The 25,029-nt window shown below is 36.9% G+C and overlaps 1 pseudogene; it reads right to left on the minus strand.

The window, feature by feature from the left end:
- Window positions 1-512: 512 nt before the first annotated feature.
- Window positions 513-15,778, minus strand: LOC121859702 (annotated as a pseudogene).
- Between the last annotated feature and the right edge of the window lie 9,251 nt (window positions 15,779-25,029).

Consider the following 25,029-nt stretch of genomic DNA (forward strand, 5'->3'; position numbering starts at 1 on the left):
CACAGTAAGTTTGTCTTGAAAGTGATAACAAAGTACAAGTTTTAATGTCCCTTGCTGTGTTTCATTCTGATGTCGCTTTTACCTTTTGCTTGTTCCTATTGTGTCCAAGTAGAATCAAAGTCTATTTCCTTGTTTGAAGATGCTGAATCTGAATCTGGGCGACTTGATTTGTCAATGTTTCTAACTTGTTCAGGTTCATAATTTTAGTTGTGACTTTATTTCTTTTATATTATTACTGCTATTTGATATAGTGTTTCTTTTTTATACTAGTTGATCATTGTCCAACCAAATTCTATTCATGTGGGATCAAGGTAAGCAGCATTGTAAGATTTTGTTATTCAACAATACATTCTCTGTTCTTTTCATTGAAGATATAATGCCCTCAGCGTTTAATCCTGTACTTTTGTTCAGCTGGTATTTCCACTCCAATAAAAATGTACCAGGTGTTAGATCCTCAGCTTGTAGTTTCTTGGTAGCAGCAAAAGGGTGAGAGAGTAGATTTTAACTGTCACCCGGTTCCACTGGGTTTCAGTGAGTGAAACACGTTCATTATCGAGGTCTTGAAGATAGCCTCTTAGTTCGAGCAGACGATTAATCGTCATGTAGGTAATCCCCTAGCGTGTTGTTTGTTGTAAGATGGGGACTTTTCCTGCCCGTCTCTTTAAAATAGCTTCTATTTTGGGGGTTCGGGCTGCAACCGATACTTGTCTCACTTTTGCAATCAGAGTAGTTGCGTGACGTTCCGATAATCCGTCTCTTATCGCTAGTTGCAACGTATGCACAGCACAACGCTTGTCCCGAATGGGGAACAGCTTGGCTGTTGCCTCAACCATGTCATCTATAACTTATTTTTCTCTTCTGGTCGTGTTATGTCCGTGTCAACATTATGTATGGATATTTCATCCATTTCCTCTCTGAGCACTCTACTACTTTCTTCAGGGGATCGGTTTAGTTTTTTGATTGTGCTTATCATGTTTGAGGCATTATCTGTTATAATACACAACAGTTGTTATTTTTTAATATAAAAATTTTCTAAAACTTCCTCAACTAAGATTTGTAGATGTTTGCTGGTTTGATGTGCTTGTGTATCCTTGACTGCCAATGTTTGAGTGACAGGTTTGTTATTTGCCTCAACAAATCTTACATTAATAGCAAAATAATTGAGTCTGTGCTGAGTGCATCCATACATTTTAATATACACAAAGTTGTCTTTTTTTTTATTTCTAAGCTGTTCTTTCTGATTTTTGTTTGTTGTAATTACCAATTTCCTAATGCTTACTGTATCTAGGGAAATTCCAAGTTTTTTTTATATTTCTCCAGGCAAGTTAAGGAATGCTGGCTGTGAAAAGAAAGACCGGATTACTGTTGTTCACCATCATTTTGGTTATGTTCTTTTTGAACTTCTCTGATGTCATTGTTATTGTGACTTTGTCAGTTTTGATGAATTTCGTTTTCTGTGTTTGTTCTCCACCAGAAATTGCTCTTTTGTCTGAGGTAGATGTAATGTTTGTACTCTTATGTTTCTTGAATACAGCTTCTAGTACTGCAGGATGAAAGTGCTGCAAATGCCTCTTTAAATTGGATGCTCGCGAAGGTGAATTTTTTTTCCGAACCAGCGAAACTACCGATTTTGGCATCACATACTTTCTCGCCGTCATCATCGCTCAGTAAACACCGACACCGATAATGTTTCCCATGTTCCGTAATTGTAAAGTGTTCAAAAACTTCGGAATTAATTTTCTTAAAAATATTTCTTGCCATTATGGGTAAGTATAAAGAGTTTATAAGATGTTTTAAATTTCTGACAAACAATCACTCACTATATAATCATTCTTCAACTCTCAGTGCCAAATAAAATACTGTATATGGCATATGCATCCTGTAAAGATAAGAAATGGGTCGCTTTAAAACGTCTTCGTAATCTCCGGAAATACCGTACCGGCGAATCTTGTAGTGCATATTCGAAAATTACATGAAATATTTTTGCGATTAGAAAAATATTAAACATTTTAAGTCCTTTTATATAGACTGTATAAACTTAATTATAAAGATAACAGATACTCAAATTTTCATCCCAGTGCCGAACAAGTGCAGTATAGCACCCCTTCCGTTTCATGTTTTCTATTATTACAGTTTATTTTACGGGACTTGTTCTTTCCTATGCAGATTATTATCTATTCTATTCATTTCACTAAAACCCTTTAATCCTTTTGAGTTTCAGCAAATTATACCACACAACTTTAAAAAGTCAACAAACTGTTAATGCTTTTTATGGGTGCTTAGACCGATCACATAAATTTAGATCCGATAGCCGTAAAACCGAGGAAAAACGATACGCCACTTGATCTAAAATACAACGAAGCAAATGAAAAAAATAATAGTAATACAAGGTTCACTTAATTTCACTGTAAGACATAGTGAGACAAATCTAAGTAAATTATTACCTTATAATGAGCATTCTGTTACTTTCATAGATTTTAACGTTCTTGAGTTTTGTTACTTTTGTGCGTCGATGACGAAGGCAGTCAAGGATACACAAGCACATCAAACCAGCAAACATCTACAAATCTTAGTTGAGGAAGTTTTAGAAAATTTTTATATTAAAAAATAACAACTGTTGTGTATTATAACAGATAATGCCTCAAACATGATAAGCACAATCAAAAAACTAAACCGATCCCCTGAAGAAAGTAGTAGAGTGCTCAGAGAGGAAATGGATGAAATATCCATACATAATGTTGACACGGACATAACACGACCAGAAGAGAAAAATAAGTTATAGATGACATGGTTGAGGCAACAGCCAAGCTGTTCCCCATTCGGGACAAGCGTTGTGCTGTGCATACGTTGCAACTAGCGATAAGAGACGGATTATCGGAACGTCACGCAACTACTCTGATTGCAAAAGTGAGACAAGTATCGGTTGCAGCCCGAACCCCCAAAATAGAAGCTATTTTAAAGAGACGGGCAGGAAAAGTCCCCATCTTACAACAAACAACACGCTAGGGGATTACCTACATGACGATTAATCGTCTGCTCGAACTAAGAGGCTATCTTCAAGACCTCGATAATGAACGTGTTTCACTCACTGAAACCCAGTGGAACCGGGTGACAGTTAAAATCTACTCTCTCACCCTTTTGCTGCTACCAAGAAACTACAAGCTGAGGATCTAACACCTGGTACATTTTTATTGGAGTGGAAAACGATGCTATACCAGTTGAACAAAAGTACAGGATTAAACGCTGAGGGCATTATATCTTCAATGAAAAGAACAGAGAATGTATTGCTGAATAACAAAATCTTGTTAGCTGCTGTTTACCTTGATCCCATGAATAGAATTTGGTTGGACAATGATCAAACTAGTATAAAAAAAGAAACACTATATCAAATAGCAGTACACATAAAAGAAATAAAGTCACAAACTAAAATTCATGAACCTGAACAAGTTAGAAACATTGACAAATCAAGTCGCTCAGATTCAGATTCAGCATCTTCAAACAAGGAAATAGACTTTGATTCCTACTTGGACACAATAGAACAAGCAAAGGTAAAGCGACATCAGAATGAAAACACAGCAGCGGTAGACATTAAAAATACAAACTTGTACTTTGTTATCACTTTTCAAGACAAACTTACTGTGCCCCCTCAAAGGCAATGATACTTGTTATTGTCAATCACTGTAGGGTGCAACACTGTATTAACTCTTCCAGAATTACACGGTACTCTAACAAATCAAACTTAAACGAAAATCACGAATTTCCATTACCGAGTGTCACTTTCACAAAATAAAGAAGTAATACTTTAAGAAACTGTCCCCTCGGTACTCGACAAATATTCACCGTCTTTTCAATTGCAATGATTTCAACAATTATTACTTCACAATTTACTCTCTTGTACTCACAAATGGGGAGTCCTTACATGTACTTTCACCAATCAATTTTCAAAGATTCCGTCCATATAACCATAGAATCCTCAAAGCCATTGCTGAAATTATACATGTATTAGATCTCAAATAAACATAAAACACACTTAATGACATTGCCTGTAAGTCTACACTGCTAGAAACTAATGCTCTATGCACTAAAAATCATACTAATACAAACAATACAAAAAAATACAATATACTCGGGTATCTAACACAAAACGGATTATGCCAATAAATTCACTTACCCAATTCTGACCTCAACTTATAACTAAAACACTTCCAATTAAAATTAAAACAACTACACCCATATTATGTCAATTACAAATAACAGTTACATAACCTTAATATAATTACGGCCTTCCGGTACACTCGGTAATCGACGCCGTCCGCAACGCTCGTAACACGGCACACGATCGGCGTCCCTCCTTGTCTGTAAATAACGGAGTATTAACTCGAGTGACACGCAACAATTGCTACCGTACCAGTGCAGAGAGGCACCCAAAAAAAATTTACCTTGGCATACAACCAACACTTTTCTGAAATTTCACAAGACTGCAAAAAAAAATTAGGTAGCTAACCTCTGATCTCAGTCAATTTTCAATACATTTTACTGTACACTTGACTTTAAAATAGATTTCTTATTTTCTCGAGGCCCACGTTCTAACCTGACTCCGAGTAAAGTATTTGCCGTGAACTGTTTCCGTGACGTCGAAAAAATTTGACACAGAATTACACTATACTGTACACTGGGTGTCATTCCTGAGAATGAACATGTCTCCACACATCAACTTACTGAACAGAGGTTCTGAGCTGACTGCCCTGAATTGTTCTCTTGTGACGGCCATCGTGCCCAGAGGTCACAACTACTCACTGTACTACACAACAAAGGCACAGTGCACACTTTCAAACACAAATGGATTACTGCCTAACTATCCTTCTAATACATGAGAACCCTTGGCTCAAAATTATTGCACAAATTACTACGCAACTTATTACGGTGATTTCTGCTATAACGCGTGTTTTGATGACGCGAATTTGCTCTGACGCGATTTATGAATTAGGAACGATATTTGTATAACGCGAATGCTTGTTTGCTATAATGCAATTTTTGCTTACTGTTTCTCCAATTTTGTGATACGTATTAACTGTGAATATAGTAAAGAAGAAAATCAACAAGAAGCGTTCTGGTGATAGAATTCCCGGTGATGATCGTAAAAGAAGGGATATAACACTTGAAGAAAAGCTTGATGTTATCAACCTCAAAATCACCCTTCTCCCCCATCAAGTAAAGTATTACATTTACTGTATGATTTCATTATTAGATATGAATGTAACATTTATTTAGACTGTGCTATCCTTTGTGTTAGGCTAACTACTAAATTTTTTCGATTTCGAGTAATCTACACCTAACCATATTTTCTCCATAAGCCCTGTTATTTCAATTACACGATTTTCAATAACACAATATTTTACAAGAACACAATTATCGCGTTATAACAGAACTACCTGTACTCATTACCCCTACTGATAATACTGAAATGTGAACATGTACTTTGTTATCACTTTTCAAGACAAACTTACTGTGCCCCCTCAAAGACAATGGTACTTTTTATTGTCAATCACTGTAGGTTGCAACACTGTATTAACTCTTTCGGAATTACACTGTACTCTAACAAATCAAACTTAAAAAACAGTCACACATTTCCATTACCGAATGTCACTTTCACAAAATAAAGTGATAATACTTTACGAGACTGTCCCCTCGGTACTCGACATATATTCGCCGTCTTTTCAATTGCAATGATTTCAACACTTATCACTTCACAATTTACTCTGTTGTACTCACAAATGAGGGGTCCTTACATGTACTTTCACCAATCAATTTTCAAAGATTCCGTCCATATCACCATAGAGTCCTCAAAACCATTGCTGAAATTATACACATATTACATCTCAAATAAACATAAAACACACTTAATGACATTGCCTATAAGTCTACACTGCTAGAAACTAATGCTCTATGCACTAAAAATCATACTAATAGAAACAATACAATATAGTCGGGTATGTAACACAACACGGGTTATACCGATAAATTCACTTACCCAATTCTGACTTCAACTTATAACTAAAACACTTCCAATTAAAATTAAAACAACTACACCCATATTATGTCAATTACAAATAACACCATTACATAACCTTAATATAATTATGGCCTTCCGGTACACTCGGAAATCGACACCGTCCCCAACGCTCGTAACACGGCACACGATCGGCGTCCCTCCTTGTCTGTAAATAACGGAGTATTAACTCGAGTGACACGCAACAATTGCTACCGTACCAGTGCAGAGAAGCACCCAAAAAAAATTTACCTTGGCATACAACCAACACTTTTCTCAGATTTCACAAAAGAATGCAAAAAAAATTAGATAGCTAACCTCTGTTCTCGGTCAAATTTCAATACATTTTACTGTACACTTGACTTTAAAATAGATTTCTAATTTTCTCGAAGCCCACGTTCTAACCTAACTCCCAGTAAACTATTTGCCGTGAACTGTTTCCATGACCTCGAAAAAATTTGGCACAGAATTACACTATACTGTACACTGGGTGTCATTCCTGAGAATGAACATGTCTCCACACATCAACTTACTGGACACAGGTTCTGAGCTGACTGCCCTGAATTGTTCTCTTGTGACGGCCATCATGCCTGGAGGTCACAACTACTCACTGTACTACACAACACGGACACAGTGCACACTTTCAAACACAAATGTATTACTGCCTAACTGTCCTTCTAATACATTAGAACCCTTGGCTCAAAATTATTGCACAAATTGCTACGCAACTTATTATTCATTACCCCTAGTGATAATACTGAAATGTGAATTTCTACTTTGTTGTCACTTTTCAAGACAAACTTACTGTGCCCCCTCAAAGACAATAATACTTGTTATTGTCAATCACTGTAGGGTGCAACACTGTATTAACTATTCCAGAATTACACTGTACTCTAACAAATCAAACTTAAAAGAGAATCACGCATTTCCATTACCGAGTGTCACTTTCACAAAATAAAGAGGTAATACTTTACGAGACTGTCCCCTCGGTACTCGACAAATATTCACCGTCTTTTCAATTGCAATAATTTCAACACTTATCACTTCACAATTTACTCTGTTTTACTCACAAATAGGGGGTCCTTACATGTACTTTCACCAATCAATTTTCAAAGATTCCATCCATATCACCATAGAGTCCTCAAAGCCATTGCTGAAATTATACACGTATTACATCTCAAATAAACATAAAACACACTTAATGACATTGCCTATAAGTCTACACTGCTAGAAACTAATGCTCTATGCACTAAAAATCATACTAATAGAAACAATACAAAAAAATACAATATACTCGGGTATCTAATACAACACGGGTTATACCGATAAATTCACTTACCCAATTCTGACCTCAACTTATAACTAAAACACTTCCAATTAAAATTAAAACAACTACACCCATATTATGTCAATTACAAATAACACCATTACATAACCTTAATATAATTATGGCCTTCCGGTACACTCGGTAATCGACACCGTCCCCAACGCTCGTAACACGGCACACGATCGGTGTCCCTCCTTGTCTGTAAATAACGGAGTATTAAATCGAGTGACACGCAACAATTGCTACCGTACCAGTGCAGAGAGGCACCCAAAAAAAATTTACCTTGGCATACAACCAACACTTTTCTCAGATTTCACAAAAGAATGCAAAAAATATTAGATAGCTAACCTCTGTTCTCGGTCAAATTTCAATACATTTTACTGTACACTTGACTTTAAAATAGATTTCTAATTTTCTCGAGGCCCACGTTCTAACCTAACTCCCAGTAAACTATTTGCCGTGAACTGTTTCCATGACCTCGAAAAAATTTGGCACAGAATTACACTATACTGTACACTGGGTGTCATTCCTGAGAATGAACATGTCTCCACACATCAACTTACTGGACACAGGTTCTGAGCTGACTGCCCTGAATTGTTCTCTTGTGACGGCCATCGTGCCTGGAGGTCACAACTACTCACTGTACTAAACAACACGGACATAGTGCACACTTTCAAACACAAATGTATTACTGCCTAACTGTCCTTCTAATACATTAGAACCCTTGGCTCAAAATTATTGCACAAATTGCTACGCAACTTATTATTCATTACCCCTAGTGATAATACTGAAATGTGAATTTCTACTTTGTTGTCACTTTTCAAGACAAACTTACTGTGCCCCCTCAAAGACAATGATACTTGTTATTGTCAATCACTGTAGGGTGCAACACTGTATTAACTCTTCCAGAATTACACTGTACTCTAACAAATCAAACTTAAAAGAGAATCACGCATTTCCATTACCGAGTGTCACTTTCACAAAATAAAGAGGTAATACTTTACGAGACTGTCCCCTCGGTACTCGACAAATATTCGCCGTCTTTTCAATTGCAATGATTTCAACACTTATCACTTCACAATTTACTCTGTTTTACTCACAAATAGGGAGTCCTTACATGTACTTTCACCAATCAATTTTCAAAGATTCCATCCATATCACCATAGAGTCCTCAAAGCCATTGCTGAAATTATACACGTATTACATCTCAAATAAACATAAAACACACTTAATGACATTGCCTATAAGTCTACACTGCTAGAAACTAATGCTCTATGCACTAAAAATCATATTAATAGAAACAATACAAAAAAATACAATATACTCGGGTATCTAACACAACACGGGTTATACCGAGAAATTCACTTAACCAATTCTGACCTCAACTTATAACTAAAACACTTCCAATTAAAATTAAAACAACTACACCCATATTATATCAATTACAAATAACAGTTACATAACCTTAATATAATTACGGCCTTCGGGTACACTCTGAAATCGACACCGTCCCCAACGCTCGTAACACGGCACACGATCCGTGTCCCTCCTTGTCTGTAAATAACGAAGTATTAACTCGAGTGACACTCAACAATTGCTACCGTACCAGTGCAGAGAGGCACCCAAAAAAAATTTACCTTGGCATACAACCAACACTTTTCTCAGATTTCATAAAAGACTGCAAAAAAAAAATTAGGTAGCTAACCTCTGTTCTCGGACACTTTTCAATACATTTTACTGTACACTTGACTTTAAAATAGATTTCTAATTTTCTCGAGGCCCACGTTCTAACCTGACTCCGAGTAAAGTATTTGCCGTGAACTGTTTCCATGACCTCGAAAAAATTGGGCACAGAATTACACTATACTTTACACTGGAAAAATATCCATTACAATATTATTAGCACTCTGAAATATTCATTAATTCCAGTGACACGGTTAGGTAAATGCACGGAGAAATGGTTATTACGGCTCACATTTAAACACGGAAATTACCCACAGTATCACATTTATTCCTCCTGACCTTGATACCATATAAATTACATCCCAGCTGCACACCAGTGTGAGGAGGCGGGTTCTTGGACTTGCCACCAATGTGAGGGGACCGGTTCCCTCTCTTTCTACACCACCCTCATCTTACTTCTTACTCTTAGTCAGTTCCATCACCGGTGATCGCTACTCACGCAATGACGATAATCACATACAAACTAACTGTTACTCATTCAAAGATGACCCTCAGTTGACAAAAGGTCTGCCAAATTACTTGGGTTGATTTACACAGACTAATTCAAGATTGAACTTCCCAGGAGAAAGTCGAATAACAACACACCAGTGTTTTTCAAACAAAAAATAGCAACGATTGCCTTACGTATAATTAACGGCAGGGGTGTTTTTGAAACAAAAAATGGCAACAATTGCCTTACGCGTGATTAACGGAACCAGTGTAGCAAAAACGAAAAATAGTAACAATTGCCTTACATGTGGTTAACTGCAGCAGTGAGGCAAAAACGAAAAATGGTAACAATTGCCATACATGTGATTAATGGCAGCAATTAGGCGAAAACGAAAAATGCCAACAATTGCCCGACGTGTGATTAACGGCAGCGGTGAAAGTGACTGACTGCGTGGAGACGAAGAGGTAAACATCTTAGCTGGAAGAGAGAGAATCATCACATAGCAAAGGACATCCCTAAGGGTAAAGTAAAGTGATATGGGGTAAGAGTAAATGAAACAAATAATAAACCATGAAATAATATGAAGATATTTTGAGGAATAAATTAGAAAAAAAAGCTAAGCACAAAGGAAAGTGTTTGAATACTGTTAATTATCATCTAAACTATGTCCCATGAGAGTAGTGACAATACCTGTACACAGACAACCCTCTTCATTACACATATCTATCGCTTTAATGTTTTCAAGATATGTTTAATCAGCCTGTTTACATGTGAGGGATGGTTATAATAAGGTATAATTGTACAGGTAAAGTACACAAATTATATAAAACATAACTTCACCAACACTTCACTATAATCTTCATGAGTGATACTAACAATTGTGTGAAACATCACAACTTCCTGTGACATTTATTTATTATATAACTGGTAATGGAGCTTAGGACTTTTATGAATTATGTCTCAGATAATATAGATATGGTATAACAAAATTAATGTCACACAAAAACATTTCCAGTAAAGCGACATTAAGTTTACTTTCAGTGAAAATCTATCAATCGCTACAAACAGGACTCAGAGCATGAAAAATTCTACGGTGGGAGGCAGCCACGTTTCACTTACTCTCGCTAAAAAATTCATGTATTATAAATTTAAGCTATCTCTCTCTCTCACCTGTAAACCTCAGCCTGCAGATACTAACGTCATGGCCTGATATTATGTCTCAGATAATAGAAATATGATATAAAAAAATTAATATCACACAAAAATATTTCTAGTAGAGGGACATTAAGTTTACTTTCATTGAAGATCTATCAATCGCTACACACGGGACTCAGACCGTGAAAAAGTCTAAGGCAGGTGGCAGCCACGTTTCACTTACTCTCGCTAAAAATTCATGTATTATAAATTTAAGGTATCTCTATATCTCAGCTTGGAGATACTAACGTCATGGCCTGGTATATACTCTCTTTGCCGTATATCGTGGGAAACTCGTCGACGGTCATATGCTCATCGTCGACAAAATCCCCCGATCGAGTATAACAAAGTCCCCTGATCGAGTATAACAAAGTCCCCTGATCGAGTATAACAAAGTCCCCTGATCTAGTGTAATAAAACGCCTGATCGAGTATAATAAAGTCCCCTGATCGAGTATAACAAAGTCCCCTGATCGATTATAATAAAGTCCCCTGATCGAGTATAACAAAGTCCCCTGATCGAATATAATAAAGTCCCCTGATCGAGTATAACAAAGTCCCCTGATCGATTATAATAAAGTCCCCTGATCGAGTATAACAAAGTCCCGTGATCGAGTATAATAAAGTCCCCTGATCGACTATAACAAACTCCCCTGATCGAGTATAATAAAGTCCCCTGATCGAGTATAATAAAGTCCCGTGATCGAGTATAACAAAGTCCCCTGATCGAGTATAACAAAGTCCCCTGATCGAGTATAACAAAGTTCCCTAATCGAGTATAACAAAGTCGCCTGATCGAGTATAATAAAGTCCCCTGATCGAGTATAACAAAGTCCCCTGATCGATTATAATAAAGTCCCCTGATCGAGTATAACAAAGTCCCCTGATCGAATATAATAAAGTCCCCTGATCGAGTATAATAAAGTCCCCTGATCGAGTATAATAAAGTCCCCTGATCGAGTATAATAAAGTCCCCTGATCGAGTATAATAAAGTCCACTAATCAAGTATAACAAAGTCCCCTGATCGATTATAATAAAATCCCCTGATCGATTATAATAAAGTCTCCTGATCGAGTATAACAAAGTCCCCTGATCGAGTATAACAAATTCCCCTGATCGAGTATAACAAAGTCCCCTGATCGATTATAATAAAGTCCCCTGCTCGAGTATAACAAAGTCCCCTGTTCTAGTATAACAAATTCCCCTGATCGAGTATAACAAAGTCCCCTGATCGATTATAATAAAATCCCCTGATCAAGTATAACAAAGTCCCCTGATCGAGTATAACAAATTCCCCTGATCGAGTATAACAAAGTCCCCTATTCTAGTATAACAAATTCCCCTGATCGAGTATAACAAAGTCCCCTGATCGATTATAATAAAGTCCCCTAATCGAGTATAACAAAGTCCACTCATCGAGTATAACAAATTCCCTGATCGAGTATAACAAATTCCCCTGATCGAGTATAACAAAGTCCCCTGATCAAGTATAACAAAGTCCCCTGATCAAGTATAACAAAGTCCCCTGATCGAATATAACAAAGTCCCCTAATCGAGTATAACAAAGTCCCCTGATCGATTATAATAAAGTCCCCTAATCGAGTATAACAAAGTCCACTGATCGAGTATAACAAAGTCCCCTGATCAAGTATAACAAAGTCCCCTGATCAAGTATAACAAAGTCCCCTGATCGAATATAACAAACTCCCCTGATCGAGTATAACAACGTCCCCTGATCGAGTATAATAAATTCCCCTGAGCTGACTGCCCTGAATTGTTCTCTTGTGACGGCCATCATGCCTGGAGGTCACAACTACTCACTGTACTACACAACACGGGCACAGTGCACACTTTCAAACACAAATGAATTACTGCCTAACTGTCCTTCTAATACATTAGAACCCTTGGCTCAAAATTATTGCACAAATTACTACACAACTTATTACTCATTACCCCTAGTGATAATACTGAAATGTGAACTTGTACTTTGTTGTCACTTTTCAAGACAAACTTACTGTGCCCCCTCAAAGGCAATAGTACTTGTTATTATCAATCACTGTAGGGTGCAACACTGTATTAACTCTTCCAGAATTACACTGTACTCTAACAAATCAAACTTAAAAGAGAATCACGAATTTCCATTACCGAGTGTCACTTTCACAAAATAAAGAGATAATACTTTACGAGACTGTCCCCTCGGTACTCGACAAATATTCACCGTCTTTTCAATTGCAATGATTTCAACACTTATCACTTCACAATTTACTCTGTTGTACTCACAAATGAGGGGGTCCTTACATGTACTTTCACCAATCAATTTTCAAACATTGCATCCATATCACCATAGAGTCCTCAAAGCCATTGCTGAAATTATACATGTATTACATCTCAAATAAACATAAAACACACTTAATGACATTGCCTGTAAGTCTACAATGCTAGAAACTAATGCTCTATGCACTAAAAATCATACTAATAGAAACAATACAAAAAAATACAATATACTCGGGAATTTAACACAACACGGGTTATACCGATAAATTCACTTACCCAATTCTGACCTCAACTTATAACTAAAACACTTCCAATTAAAATTAAAACAACTCCACCCATATTATGTCAATTACAAATAACACCGTTACATAACCTTAATATAATTACGGCCTTCCGGTACACTCACAAATCGACACTGTCCACAACACTCGTAACACGGCACGTGATCGGTGTCCCTCCTTGTCTGTAAATAACGGAGTATTAACTCGAGTGACACGCAACAATTGCTACCGTACCAGTGCAGAGAGGCATCCAAAAAAAATTTACCTTGGCATACAACAAACACTTTTCTGAAATTTCACAAAAGAATGCAAAAAAAAATTAGGTAGCTAACCTCTGTTCTCGGACACTTTTCAATACATTTTACTGTACACTTGACTTTAATATAGATTTCTAATTTTCTCAAAGCCCACGTTCTAACCTAACTCCGAGTAAAGTATTTGCCGTGAACTGTTTCCGTGACCTCGAAAAAATTTGGCACAGAATTACACTATACTGTACACTGGGGGTCATTCCTGAGAATGAACATGTCTCCACACATCAACTTACTGGACACAGGTTCTGAGCTGACTGCCCTAAATTGTTCTCTTGTGACGGCCATCGTGCCTGGAGGTCACAACTACTCACTGTAATACACAACACGGGCACAGTGCACACTTTCAAACACAAATGGATTACTGCCTAACTGTCCTTCTAATACATGAGAACCCTTGGCTCAAAATTATTGCACAAATTACTACGCAACTTATTACGGTGATTTCTGCTATAACGCGTGTTTTGACGACGCGAATTTGCTCTGACGCGATTTATGAATTAGGAACGATATTTGTATAACGCGAATGCTTGTTTGCTATAACGTGATTTTTGCTTACTATTTCTCCAATTTTGTGGTATTAACTGTGAATATGGTAAAGAAGAATATCAACAAGAAGCATTCTGGTGATAGAATTCCCGGTGATGATCGTAAAAGAAAGGATATAACACTTGAACAGAAGCTCAATTTTATCAACCTCAAAATCACCCTTCTCACCCATCAAGTTACATTCATATTTTTTCAAGGTAAACTGTTACATTTACTGTATGATTTCATTATTAGATATGAATGTAACATTTATTTAGACTGTGCTATCCTTTGTGATAGGCTAACTACTAAATTTTTTCGATTTCGAGTAATCTACACCTAACCCTATTTTCTCCATAAGCCCTGTTATTTCTATTACGCGATTTTCAATAACACGATATTTTACAGGAACACAATTATCGCGTTATAGCAGAACTACCTGTACTCATTACCCCTAGTGATAATACTGAAATGTGAACTTGTACTTTGTTGTCACTTTTCAAAACAAACTTACTGTGCCCCCTCAAAGGCAATGGTACTTGTTATTGTCAATCACTGTAGATTCCAACACTGTATTAACTCTTTCGGAATTACACTGTACTCTAACAAATCAAACTTAAAAAACAATCACACATTTCCATTACCGAATGTCACTTTCACAAAATAAAGTGGTAATACTTTACGAGACTGTCCCCTCGGTACTCGACAAATATTCGCCGTCTTTTCGATTGCAATGATTTCGACACTTATCACTTCACAATTTACTCTGTTGTACTCACAAATGGGGGATCCTTACATGTACTTTCACCAATCAATTTTCAAAGATTGCATCCATATCACCATAGAGTCCTCAAAACCATTGCTGAAATTATACATGTATTAGATTTCAAATAAACATAAAACACACTTAATGACATTGCCTGTAAGTCTACACTGCTAGAAACTAATGCTCTATGCACTAAAAATCATACTAATAGAAACAATACAATATAGTCGGGTATCTAACACAACACGGGTTATACCGATAAATTCACTTACCCAATTCTGACTTCAACTTATAACTAAAACACTTCCAATTAAAATTAAAACAACTACACCCATATTATGTCAATTACAAATAACACCATTACATAACCTTAATATAATTATGGCCTTCCGGTACACTCGGAAATCGACAACGTCCCCAACGCTCGTAACACGGCACACGATCGGTGTCCCTCCTTGTCTGTAAATAACGCAGTATTAACTCGAGTGACACGCAACAATTGCTACCGTACCAGTGCAGAGAGGCACCCAAAAAAAATTTACCTTGGCATACAACCAACACTTTTCTCAGATTTCACAAAAGAATGCAAAAAAAATTAGATAGCTAACCTCTGTTCTCGATCAAATTTCAATACATTTTACTGTACACTTGACTTTAAAATAGATTTCTAATTTTCTCGAGGCCCACGTTCTAACCTAACTCCCAGTAAACTATTTGCCGTGAACTGTTTCCATGACCTCGAAAAAATTTGGCACAGAATTACACTATACTGTACACTGGGTGTCATTCCTGAGAATGAACATGTCTCCACACATCAACTTACTGGACACAGGTTCTGAGCTGACTGCCCTGAATTGTTCTCTTGTGACGGCCATCATGCCTGGAGGTCACAACTACTCACTGTACTACACAAATGGATTACTGCCTAACTGTCCTTCTAATACATTAGAACCCTTGGCTCAAAATTATTGCACAAATTGCTACGCAACTTGTTATTCATTACCCCTAGTGATAATACTGAAATGTGAATTTCTACTTTGTAGTCACTTTTCAAGACAAACTTACTGTGCCCCCTCAAAGACAATGATACTTGTTATTGTCAATCACTGTAGGGTGCAACACTGTATTAACTCTTCCAGAATTACACTGTACTCTAACAAATCAAACTTAAAAGAGAATCACGCATTTCCATTACCGAGTGTCACTTTCACAAAATAAAGAGGTAATACTTTACGAGACTGTCCCCTCGGTACTCGACAAATATTCGCCGTCTTTTCAATTGCAATGATTTCAACACTTATCACTTCACAATTTACTCTGTTTTACTCACAAATAGGGGGTCCTTACATGTACTTTCACCAATCAATTTTCAAAGATTGCATCCATATCACCATAGAGTCCTCAAAGCCATTGCTGAAATTATACACGTATTACATCTCAAATAAACATAAAACACACCTAATGACATTGCCTATAAGTCTACACTGCTAGAAACTAATGCTCTATGCACTAAAAATCATACTAATAGAAACAATACAAAAAAATACAATATACTCGGGTATCTAACACAACACGGGTTATACCGATAAATTCACTTACCCAATTCTGACCTCAACTTATAACTAAAACACTTCCAATTAAAATTAAAACAACTACACCCATATTATATCAATTACAAATAACAGTTACATAACCTTAATATAATTACAGCCTTCGGGTACACTCTGAAATCGACACCGTCCCCAACGCTCGTAACACGGCACACGATCCGTGTCCCTCCTTGTCTGTAAATAACGGAGTATTAACTCGAGTGACACTCAACAATTGCTACCGTACCAGTGCAGAGAGGCACCCAAAAAAAATTTACCTTGGCATACAACCAACACTTTTCTGAGATTTCATAAAAGACTGCAAAAAAAAATTAGGTAGCTAACCTCTGTTCTCGGACACTTTTCAATACATTTTACTGTACACTTGACTTTAAAATAGATTTCTAATTTTCTCGAGGCCCACGTTCTAACCTGACTCCGAGTAAAGTATTTGCCGTGAACTGTTTCCATGACCTCGAAAAAATTGGCCACAGAATTACACTATACTTTACACTGGAAAAATATCCATTACAAGATTATTAGCACTCTGAAATATTCATTAATTCCAGTAACACGGTTAGGTAAATGAAGGAGAAATGGTTATTACGGCTCACATTTAAACACGGAAATTACCCACAGTATCACATTTATTCCTCCTGACCTTGATACCATATAAATTACATCCCAGCTGCACACCAGTGTGAGGAGGCGGGTTCTTGGACTTGCCACCAATGTGAGGGGACCGGTTCCCTCTGTTTCTACACCACCCTCATCTTACTTACTTCTTACTCTTAGTCAGTTCCATCACCGGTGATCGCTACTCACGCAATGACGATAATCACATACAAACTAACTGTTACTCATTCAAAGATGACCCTCAGTTGACAAAAGGTCTGCCAAATTACTTGGGTTGATTTACACAGACTAATTCAAGATTGAACTTCCCAGGAGAAAGTCGAATAACAACACACCAGTGTTTTTCAAACAAAAAATAGCAACGATTGCCTTACGTATAATTAACGGCAGGGGTGTTTTTGAAAAAAAAAATGGCAACGATTGCCTTACGCGTGATTAACGGAACCAGTGTAGCAAAAACGAAAAATAGTAACAATTGCCTTACATGTGGTTAACTGCAGCAGTGAGGCAAAAACGAAAAATGGTAACAATTGCCATACATGTGATTAATGGCAGCAACTAGGCGAAAACGAAAAATGCCAACAATTGCCCGACGTGTGATTAACGGCAGCGGTGAAAGTGACTGACTGCGTCGAGACGAAGAGGTAAACATCTTGGCTGGAAGAGAGAGAATCATCACATAGCAAAGGACATCCCTAAGGGTAAAGTAAAGTGATATGGGGGAAGAGTAAATGAAACAAATAATAAACCATGAAATAATATGAAGATATTTTGAGGAATAAATTAGAAAAAAAAGCTAAGCACAAAGGAAAGTGTTTGAATACTGTTAATTATCATCTAAACTATGTCCCATGAGAGTAGTGACAATACCTGTACACAGACAACCCTCTTCATTACACATATCTATCGCTTTAATGTTTTCAAGATATGTTTAATCAGCCTGTTTATATGTGAGGGATGGTTATAATAAGGTATAATTGGACAGGTAAAGTACGCAAATTATATAAAACATAACTTCACCAACACTTCACTATAATCTTCATGAGTGATACTGACAATTGTGTGAAACATCACAACTTCCTGTGACATTTATTTATTATATAACTGGTAATGGAGCTTACGACTTTTATGAATTATGTCTCAGATAATATAGATATGGTATAACAAAATTAATGTCACACAAAAACATTTCCAGTAAAGGGACATTAAGTTTACTTTCAGTGAAAATCTATCAATCGCTACAAACAGGACTCAGAGCATGAAAAAGTCTACGGTGGGAGGCAGCCACGTTTCACTTACTCTCGCTAAAAATTCATGTATTATAAATTTAAGCTATCTCTCTCTCTCACCTGTAAACCTCAGCCTGCAGATACTAACGTCATGGCCTGATATTATGTCTCAGATAATAGAAATATGATATAAAAAAATTAATATCACACAAAAACATTTCTAGTAGAGGGACATTAAGTTTACTTTCATTGAAGATCTATCAGTCACTACACACGGGACTCAGAGCGTGAAAAAGTCTAAGGCAGGTGGCAGCCACGTTTCACTTACTCTCGCTAAAAATTCATGTATTATAAATTTAAGGTATCTCTCTATCTCAGCCTGCAGATACTAACGTCATGGCCTGGTATATGCTCTCTTTGCCGTATATCGTGGGAAACTCGTCGACGGTCATATGCTCATCGTCGACAAAATCCCCCGATCGAGTATAACAAAGTCCCCCGATCGAGTATAACAAAGTCCCCTGATCGAGTATAACAAAGTCCCCTGATCTAGTGTAATAAAAACGCCTGATCGAGTATAATAAAGTCCCCTGATCGAGTATAACAAAGTCCCCTAATCGAGTATAATAAAGTCCCCTGATCGAGTATAACAAAGTATAATAAGTCCCTGATCGAGTATAACAAAAGTCCCCCTGATCGAGTATAACAAAAGTCCCTGATCGAGTATAACAAAGTCCCCTGATCGGTATAAAACTCCCCTAATCGAGTATAACAAAGTCCCTAATCGAGTATAATAAAGTCCCTGATCGAGTATAACAAAGTCCCTGATCGATTATAATAAACTCCCTGATCGAGTATAACAAAGTCCCTGATCGAAATTATAACAAAGTCCCTGATCGAGGTATAATAAAGTCCCCTGATCGAGTATAATAAAGTCCCCTGATCGAGTATAACAAAGTCTCCTGTTCTAGTATAACAAATTCCCTGATCGAGTATAACAAAGTCCCCTGATCGATTATAATAAAGTCCCCTGATCGATTATAATAAAGTCCCTGATCGAGAGTATAACAAAGTCCCCTGTCGAGGTATAACAAATTCCCTGATCGAGTATAACAAAGTCCCCTGTTCTAGTATAACAAATTCCCCTGATCGAGTATAACAAAGTCCCCTGATCGATTATAATAAAGTCCCCTGATCGAGTATAACAAAGTCCCCTGATCGATTATAATAAAGTCCCCTGATCGAGTACAACAAAGTCCCCTGATCGAGTATAACAAATTCCCCTGATCGAGTATAACAAAGTCCCCTGTTCTAGAAAGACAAATTCACCTGATCGAGTATAACAAAGTCCCCTGATCGATTATAATAAAGTCCCCTAATCGAGTATAACAAAGTCCACTGATCGAGTATAACAAAGTCCACTGATCGAGTATAACAAATTCCCCTGATCGAGTATAACAAATTCCCCTGATCGAGTATAACAAAGTCCCCTGATCAAGTATAACAAAGTCCCCTGATCAAGTATAACAAAGTCCCCTGATCGAGTATAACAAATTCCCCTGATCGAGTATAACAAAGTCCTCTGATCGAGTATAACAAAGTCCCCTGATCTAGTATAACAAAGTCCCCTGATCTAGTATAATAAAGTCCCCTGATCTAGTATAACAAAGTCCCCTGATCTAGTATAACAAAGTCCCCTGATCTAGTATAACAAAGTCCCCTGATCTAGTATAACAAAGTCCCCTGATCTAGTATAATAAAGTCCCCTGATCTAGTATAACAAAGTCCCCTGATCTAGTATAATAAAGTCCCCTGATCTAGTATAACAAAGTCCCCTATACTGAAATTTTGAACAAAATCCATTTTTTGGCCGAAATGACGAAAATTGTAAGTCTAAAGCCTTAAAGGATTTTTGGCCAAAATTACGTTTTCTCTCTGAACTAAAATTTAATGTGCCTAACTATTTAAGTACATCCAGAATAATACACAAGCACCAAGAAATGACCTCGAAAACCCATAAGTGGCGAGTAATTAGCATTGCAAAAGTAATTAAAATATTCTAAAAATCATTTGAACATTTTCTAAAAGCCATTTGAACAAGTTATAATCGAGATATCAAATTTTGGTTAACAGATCCTTAAGCAGCACATTCAGGAGTACCTATACTGAAATTTTGAACAAAATCCATTTTTTGGCCGAAAATGACGAAAATTGTAAGTCTATAGCCTTAAAGGATTTTTGGCCAAAAATACGTTTTCTCTCTGAACTAAAATTTAATGTGGTTTGTATTGGTGTAATATTGTATTGTGAGGACTCATTTGTGTTTTACTATGAATGATAAGTGTGCAGGGATTATGGTGTTGTCAGAGAGAGAGAGCCTTATAATAGTTGTGAGGACATTTTGGACAAGGTAAGAGACTTGCTGTGTGTGTGTGGGTGTTGGTCTGCTGACAGGAGCAACAGGTAGGCACGGCTTATAGCACTATTTTACCCTCAGTTATATATCATATTATTGTATGTGAGTAATTATTATTCAATATATTTATGAATGGTTTTACTGTATAAATTTGTTTCAATTTGACTAACAAATTATAAATATAATATAATATTTTGAAGAGTTCTAAAATAAAACAAAGTTCTTCTGGCCCCAGAATATACTACATAGTATTATTTTATTGATAACTTTAAACTATTGTAACACAATCGACCAAGTAGAGATAGGAACACGTAAAATTAATGATAAGGAAGAGAGAACATGATTAAATTATAAATCTATTAACCAACAGCTCAACGTTTAACAGTTATGATACAGTTTAGGTATCGGGTATAGACTAAAAAAAATTTATCTAACCTAACCCAATTCAACCTACATCATTATATGTCCATAAGAGAAGTGGGACATCTTGGAGTATCAGAAGATAATAAGGGAGATAATGATTAAGCATTTAACATTTAAGTTATTATGTAATGACTAGTGTAATAATGCCCACAGCCATCCTGTCCACAATCCCATTAAAATCGTAGTAAAATCGTAGACATTCTCCGCAGCTAACGGTCAAATACCCTTTGGATATTTGCCCAGCCAGCACAGTCAAATAACACCTTCATAACTTGTACTGAGCCACTATTGGGTAGTGGTGGTGGAGTCACTTAGTACCAGAGTACTGTGTTTATATTTGATTCATATTATCCACAGTTGTTCTGTGGATAATGTACTATTAATGGTAAAATTTCACTTGTTACCACCAAGCATTTGGAAGTTGAAATTATGATTGATGGATGTAAAATGTTATATAGATTTGATTCTATTGTTTGCAATTTTTTGGTACAAATTTAGAAATTAAAAAGTTTTGATTTTAGGGGAAAATTTGACATTTCCTACAAACATATAGGACAAGAGTGTACAGTGTATGTAATTAATTTGCATTAGTATATAAGTATACTGTATTGATTGCACCAGTATAGAATATATAACCTAATCTAAACCATACTAGCCTAACAGATGGACTATGCCAAGATCTGATTGGTTAACAAACCAGCAACTAAAATGTAAAATATCTCACTTATACAGAACTTAATTTGTGACAGAAATGCCATAGAAGAAAAGTGTTTTAGAATGGTCAAAACTACTGATTGCAACCATCAAATTATCAAAAAATTTTGGGTGGCAACAAATGACATAATATCATATTAACTAATAAAAATTAACACAACTTTTTATTTTAATTATAAATACCAGTATTTTTTTATCTCTTCTCTATGAACATAAATCACCTGTAATGGGCAGGACATGAAAGATGACAGAGAGTACGGGGTAAAACACGGTGAAGAACCGATCGTGTGACGCTAAAATGACGTCTCCGCGCTCTTTGACACGGAGAAATTAACTATTTACTGTAAACAATCTACCAAAAAATATGACGTGGCAGCCTGTGTTGTTGTCCGCTCTTAAACCGATAAACGCCGACTCCGGTAATACTGTACTTAACTTGTCAATAAATGACAGAGCCTCACATTGGTGGTTTTATTACCATATACCGGTATATAAAATTGATTGTGTTTTTTTCTTTTAGGCTTTACTATCCAGATTCATGAGTCTATTATCTCCACAAATCCCTTATTTATTTTTTCGTTTGGTTAAGTAGGATCTTAAACCTATTCTATGCACATTATAAATTATGAGAATTATATTATTGGAATCAAATCCCATAATAATGAGTTTAAATACATTTCCAATTTCTTTTGAGTAGTATTGGTTAATGAGTGAAACTTATGTTCTTATATTTTATTTTCCCTCCCTAGTTATGACTTCTTGTTGGCATTGCTGTTTATCAAATCGTAAATTATCTGCAAGACCCATTGTCAGATTTATAGCCGAGTGGGGGGCCTGTTCAACGACCAAGAGGGCCAAGATTATTTATTGACGACTCTGCCGTATATGACATTATTAGTTGTAATTTCTATAATGAAACCATTTGGAAATAAAACCAATTATACAACAGAAGACTAACTTTATTTATGACAACTAATGAGTCAGCTCACAACATTTTATGTATACTGTATATGAATTCATAAATTATTAAACTACACACACATATATGTAATGATAGTTTAAGTATATAACATAGACAGGAAAGAATTATATAAACTGAAGTACAGCAACAAATAACTGAATGTAAATTAATTTTTCTCAAATAACCAATAAGACAATAATGAAAACTGATGATGTTTATGAAAAAATGACAACAGAGAAATAATGAGAAAATATTCCTTCCATTAATAAAGTCCATATACACAGTACTGTACTCATCATGTGATAGTGATAATTAACGCAGTACAATTTAATTTTCCTACTTTTTCCTCCAAGTTCAATTTCTGTGTAAGGTCTGCTCAAAATACAGTCAAGACCAGCTTCCTTTTTCTACTTTGAGTCATTGAATGCCTATATGGTGTAAGCATGTGACATTTGAGAAGGAGTGTTCACATATTGCAGTGCTTGTACCAAATGTGAGGGCAGTCGCATAAAGCTTGTGTATGTGAGTTAATCCATTTCAAAAAGGATATGATATCTTGAAATTTTCACCAATGTTTTTGAGAACTGGGCAATAAAATTCTTCAATAAGTCACTTAGCAACATGACATTCACTTACCAGAAGAGACGTCCTGTGCCTGAGATACTCGAGTTGGGGCTTGAAAGTGAGTTTCTGGTCAAACCAGATTCAAAGACACTGGTGGGTGTTGGTCCAGACTACTGGCGTGTTTTGTGTGGAGAGCATCTTGTCTGGTGTGTGTGCAGATGGCCATCGCTTTCGACTTGGCTGGATTTACCTCGAGTCCAAGTCTGTTGCACTCCTCTTCCCTAAGTTGAAGTACGTGTTGCGTGTTGGCTAGTCTGTTTGATCCTCTTACTATAAGCTGTAAGTCGTCTGCATAGCATAGGAGCTTGGCTGTTTGTCTGAAAGGAAGTTTGACAAGATTTTCCATCAGGACATTGAACAGCATTGGACTGAGGATGCCTCCTTGTGGGGTTCCGTTTTCATGGACCCTGTAGCTTGAGGTTACTCCCCGAAAGCGTACTCTCGCTTCTCTCTGTGTGACACCGGGGCCGTATTTATGTGATTTAGGAAACTCGGGATATGAGGTGCTCGTAGCGCGAGGGCCAATCGCGGCAGCGGAAGCGTAAGGTGTGAAACGCTCTGATCCTGAGCTGGAAGTTCAAGGTCGAGACTAGGTCGGCGATCGTACCCCTACGTCCACTGCATGGACCTAGTCTCTCGGCGTAGCCAAGGCTCGTCTCTCCTTCTAAAATTCACTTCTGTCCTCCCTTTATCCTTCCTCTGAACCTCCTTCCCCCCTGTCACTAGCATTTTTCTATTCTATTCTAGGCTCGTCTTGGGGCGCTTGTGGTAGAAGCGGTACCGCTCTTGCCTCGCAAGCAAGATGTAACGGGTTCGATTCCCGGGCAAGCGGAAATTGCTTGGACGCTCTTCCTAGCCCCTTTGGTCCCTGTTCACCTAGCAGTAAAGTAGGTACCTGTTGTAAATCGAAAGGTTGCGAATTCGTATTCGGGGAAAGTTGTTGGAGCTTCTAAACTTGAACTGAACAGGCTCGTCTTGAGAAGAAACTGGGCTACAAAGAGGCCCTCCTTGCTGTATGCTCCCAAGAAAAGAAAAAACCAGCAGAAAAGAAAAACCAAGAAAAGAAAACTCGAGAGAAGACGCCCACCACACGGAACCGAGAACACCACGTGGCCCGTGGAGCTGAAGCCCACGTGGTCGACCTCACCGTCTCCGACCTCTTCCACACCTATGAGGACTTAATACACGAGGAAGACGAACAACAAGCCCCAAACACAAACGAATGGACACTTCAAGAGAGCAAGAAGAGGAAAAGTTGGAAAAATCAACTTAGCGATAATGAATCTGAAGATTTTCTAGAAGTAGTACAGGATAGTTTTTTATATCAATTCATAAACTCGCCCACTAGAGGAAATAATATCCTCGATTTAGTTCTCAGTAATAATGAAAATCTAGTAAAAGATGTTGGGATTGGAGACGAACTAGGAAACAGTGATCATAAAGCCATATATTTTAACATAATATGGGATGGCAGGAAGAAGGAAAATTCGGCCTTGATCCCGGATTTTAGGAAGGCTAATTACGGTAGCTTAAG

Source organism: Homarus americanus, unplaced genomic scaffold (genome assembly GCF_018991925.1).
Source record: "Homarus americanus isolate GMGI-L3 unplaced genomic scaffold, GMGI_Hamer_2.0 scaffold27231, whole genome shotgun sequence".
In the NCBI taxonomy this organism is placed as follows: domain Eukaryota; kingdom Metazoa; phylum Arthropoda; class Malacostraca; order Decapoda; family Nephropidae; genus Homarus; species Homarus americanus.